A 5253-nucleotide genomic window follows, 5' to 3' on the forward strand; every position below is an offset into this window, starting at 1 on the left:
TGAATAATGTATCCTATATTAATCAGCCGAATAATTGGAAAGGAGGATTTAAATCCACAAAAGATCCGGATGTTCTACATAAATAGTTAAAGTTCAAAAAGGTAACTAACAAAAATAATTGGTTTTTGATTATCACGATATGTCCATTTAATGTACACTTACAGTATATTTCTATATTGATTTAGTATTTTCAGTATCTGGAAAGTGCGAATCGAAAAAAATAAGAAATCGGAAATATGTACACACTTCATGCCAAAAATATTTTCTGCAATGAAAAATATGTTTAATATTAAAAAAAAACTCGATGGATTGCGTCTGGAATTACTTCAGCTGACAAACAGGAATTTTGTATGTCCAACTATAAATCAAACGATTCTGAAATCGATTATAACATCCCTTGAACAGAATCAAGTGTATCTGTAAAACGAAAAAGAAAGTTACATCATGGGGATAGGGATAGTAACGTCATCGTATCGAGTATCGTTTAGTTCTGTGATTTTGTCATAGTTTAGTCAAGGAGGTTATAACCTCCTTGGTTTAGTTAAGATGGTCATGGTTTAGTCAAGGTAACTTCCCAGGATTTCATAAGACTTTGAAATATGTCTTTTTACACGTTATGTAATAAAATTATAAAAAGAAAAGTAGGGATTTAATAGTGGGCAAAATTTATTTATCGCAATATAGATTTTTAATATATTTAACATTGGCACCTTCGAATACTATGAAAACTATATATTATATTTTTCACAGTTTGTGAAACAAAAAAGGTGCCAATGTTAAATATAATAAAAATCTAGAAGAGAATTATTTCCCACCAAATGGTTTAATCTCTCGAAAACAAGCCCACGGACCCTCCATTTGTTTCTGCTTTTTATGTTTCTATATTTATATACTTTCAATTCGTAACAGTCATTTAAAAAGCTTGTTATTTTTAAACAGAGTAGCGAACATCCTTAAGGATTAATAAATTAATAAAGAAAAAACCCAAAAACAACACAAGATAAAATACAATCTAAAGGATAAAACAAATTGAAGAAAAAACAATAATAAAATAAGATACATATTTTTAATTAATTTTCATTATAAAAACAGCAAATACTTTCCAAAAATAAAATTGAGAATTGAAATGGGGAATGTGTCAAAGAGACAACAACCCGACCATAGAAAAAAAAAACCCAGCAGAAGGTCCCCAACAGGTCTTCAATGTAGCGAGAAATTCCCGCACCCGGAGGCAACCTTCCGCTGGCCCCTAAACAAATATATACTAGTTCAGTGATAATGAACGCCATACTAATTTCCAAATTGTACACAAGAAACTAAAATTGAAATATTACAAGACTAAAAAAGGCCAGAGGCTCTTGACTTGGGACAGGCGCAAATATGTGGCGGGGTTAAACATGTTTGTGAGATCTCAACCCTCCCTCTATACCTCTAGCCAATGTAGAAATGTAAACGCATAACAATACACACATTTAAAATGTATATATATATGTCAAGTATGTTTATTATCAAAGTTTTATTTTAACTTTTAAAAGTTTTTACAATCTAGTCCTGAACTTACCTATTAGAAGAGTTTGCATTTTGGCGATCCAGCTCTTGTTCAAGCTTCTACATGTATACATTTTGTAGCAGTACGCGCTGATGTTATGGCAGCGTAACTTTCTTAGCTAAAATCGAATTGTCCGTACCTTTCGGAAAGTCTAATTGTTAAGTTGTTTAAGAACAGATGTTTTAAATTAAAGTTACAGTATATGACAAGAATGTGTCCACAGTACACGGATGCCCCACTCGCACTATCATTTTCTATGTTTACTGGACCGTGAAATTGGAATAAATTCTCTAATTTGGCATTAAAATTAGAATGATCTTATCAAAGAGAACATGTATACTAAGTGTCAAGTTGATTGGACTTCAACTTCATCAAAAACTACCTTGACCAAAAACTTTAACCTGAAGTGTAACAGACAGACGAACGAACAGACGGACGGACGGACGGATGGACGGACGAACGGACGAACGAACGAACAGACGAACGGACGCACATACCAGAAAACATAATGCCCCTCTACTATCGTAGGTGGGGCATAAAAAGTGTTTACCTATTTGTGAAGTTAATTTGATTCATATCACCTCAAAGATTTGTTCTATCAATAAATAATTAATTATTCGTCTGCATTAATCTTGTTGTATCACTTCACCTGTTTAAATTTTTTTCTATTATGCAAAATAAATTTTCGATAATATTAGAAACAAGATCTTTTGGTCTAGTTTTAGTACGATCAATTGTACATTATTAAATGTGATTGAAAAAATAATTTAAGTTTCAAGATACACGCGTTATTTTGCTTGGTGTAGGTATATTTATACTGTGTACGGACGACCTTACTTTTGACCCGACAAGACAAGAAATCATCGTTCTTAATACATGTACCAGTGAATAAGATTGAGGAAGATGAATATTGGCAGCAGAATTATATTACGAGAAAAAAATGAATATCTTGGGATTCATGATATTTCTATCTATTGTGATTGGCTTGGAACTACGTTAAATACGAGTACTCACAGATCGGCTTTTTGTGTCTTTGTTGCAAAATTGTTTATGTTATATGATTATTTGAGTCAAATACTTTTAAATAGTTATCAAAGGTATCAGGATTATAATTTAGTACGCCAGACGCGCGTTTCGTCTACATAAGACTCATCAGTGACGCTCAAATTAAGATATTTATAAAGCCAAACAAGTACAAAGTTGAAGAGAACCATTTGCATCGCATATTTTGTTCTTCTTTGGTGTGTTGTTACACCACTGCCAAGGTTTTGGCGAGAAGAGGGTTGGGAGCCCGCAAACATGTTTACCCTGCCACATGCTGCATGTGCACGTGCCTGTCCGATGTCCAGAGTCTGTAATGCAGTGGGTATCGTTTGTTACTGGATAATGTATTTGTGCTTTTCACTTATTTATTTGAACATAAATCAGGCCGTTGTTTTTCTCATTTGAAACCAGGCTCAAGCTAGCAGCCACTCGCTAGCAGCCACTTCGCTAGCAGCCAGTTTTCAGATATGTCTATAAACCCAAAAGTTGCATAAGATTCAAACGTACATTAAATGTTTTTATCAATCATATAATCACAAAAAAATCTGTTTTTATATATGAGTGAGCAGCCGGAGACAATATAATGGTTTTTTTTCAAATAAGCATGTAATTTCCTGTTCATTACTTTATTCGCTTTTCATATTCATATACCAAACAGCGTGCTGCGCGCAATTTTAAATAGTAAAATTGAGAAAGGAAATGGTGAATATGTCAAAGCGACAACCACCCGACCATAGAGCAAACAACAGCCGAAGGCAACCATGAACAATAGTAAATAGCTATGCATTTATTTAAATGCTGGCAAAATTGTTGTTACATGACATCGACTTTTCCATAAAAAATAAATTTTGTGATATTGTAAGAAATAGCTTTCCACAGTCTCGGCATCCTGTCAAGTAGTTCCTAAAAAGTATCAATAGTTTTGCATTACAAGAATAGAACATTGCACTCGTGCTTTGGTAGTTTTTTTGTCAGACAAATTTGTTTTGACAAAAGATTCTACTTCTGAACAAGCGGAATGCGCTCACAGTTGATTATACGAAAGGTTTATTTGTTGTACTTAATGTATGGTGTGCACGGAAAATATAAATTAGCAATTTATAAAAGAAACATACCTTTGGACCTATGGTGAAATTTTCCCACCTGGACCTTTTGACCCATTGGACATTAGACCCTTACCTATCATTTGCACCTAGTGGGTAAAAAAGTATTGCCGTAGGGAATTTTTGACAGACTTGAAAATTTGGGGTAGGCATGTTTGACCCTTAAGACGTAAGTTCGGACCTATGGTGAAGACAAAGTATGAGTTATCCCACCTGGAACTTTTGGCCCATTGGACCCTAGCCCATTACCTACCATTTCCATATAGTGGCTAAAAAAGTATTGCCGTAGGAAATTTTTTACACTCTTTAAAAAATTGGGGTAAGGCATTTTTTAAAAATCTAACTTTGGACCCATGGTGAGGACAAACATTGAGTTGTCCCACCTGGACCTTTTGACCCATTGGACCTCAGACCCTTACCTATCATTTGCACCTAGTGGGTAAAAAAATATTGTCGTAGGGAATTTTTGACAGACTTTTGAAAATTTGGGGTAGGCATGTTTGACCCTTAAGACGTAAGTTCGGACCTATGGTGAAGACAAAGTATGAGTTGTCCCACCTGGAACTTTTGGCCCATTGGACCCTAGCCCATTACCTACCATTTCCACATAGTGGCTTAAAAAGTATTGCCGTAGGGACTTTTTTACACTCTTTAAAAAATTAGGGTAAGGCATTTTTTTTAAATCTAACTTTGGACCCATGGTGAGGACAAACCATGAGTTGTCCCACCTGGACCTTTTGACCCATTGGACCTTAGACCATTATCTATCATTTGCACCTAGTGGGTAAAAAAGTATTGCCGTAGGGAATTTATGACAGACTTTTGAAAATTTGGGGTAGGCATGTTTGACCCTTAAGACGTAAGTTCGGACCTATGGTGAAGACAAAGTATGAGTTATCCCACCTGGAACTTTTGGCCCATTGGACCCTAGCCCATTACCTACCATATCCAAATAGTGGCTAAAAAAGTATTGCCGTAGGGAATTTTTGACACTCTTTTAAAAATTGGTGTAAGGCATTTTTTTAAAATCTAACTTTGGACCCATGGTGAGGACAAACCATGAGTTGTCCCACATGGACCTTTTGACCCATTGGACCTTAGACCATTATCTATCATTTGCACCTAGTGGGTAAAAAAGTATTGCCGTAGGGAATTTTTTACAGACTTTTGAAAATTTGGGGTAGGCATGTTTGACCCTTTAGACGTAAGTTCGGACCTATGGTGAAGACAAAGTATGAGTTATCCCACCTGGAACTTTTTGCCCATTGGACCCTAGCCCATTACCTACCATTTCCATATAGTGGCTAAAAAAGTATTGCCGTAGGAAATTTTTTACACTCTTTAAAAAATTGGGGTAAGGCATTTTTTTTAAATCTAACTTTGGACCCATGGTGAGGACAAACATTGAGTTGTCCCACCTATACCTTTTGACCCATTGGACCTCAGACCCTTACCTATCATTTGCACCTAGTGGGTAAAAAAATATTGTCGTAGGGAATTTTTGACAGACTTTTGAAAATTTGGGGTAGGCATGTTTGACCCTTAAGACGTAAGTTC

Source organism: Mytilus edulis, chromosome 2, assembly GCF_963676685.1.
Source record: "Mytilus edulis chromosome 2, xbMytEdul2.2, whole genome shotgun sequence".
NCBI classification, from domain to species: Eukaryota; Metazoa; Mollusca; class Bivalvia; order Mytilida; family Mytilidae; genus Mytilus; species Mytilus edulis.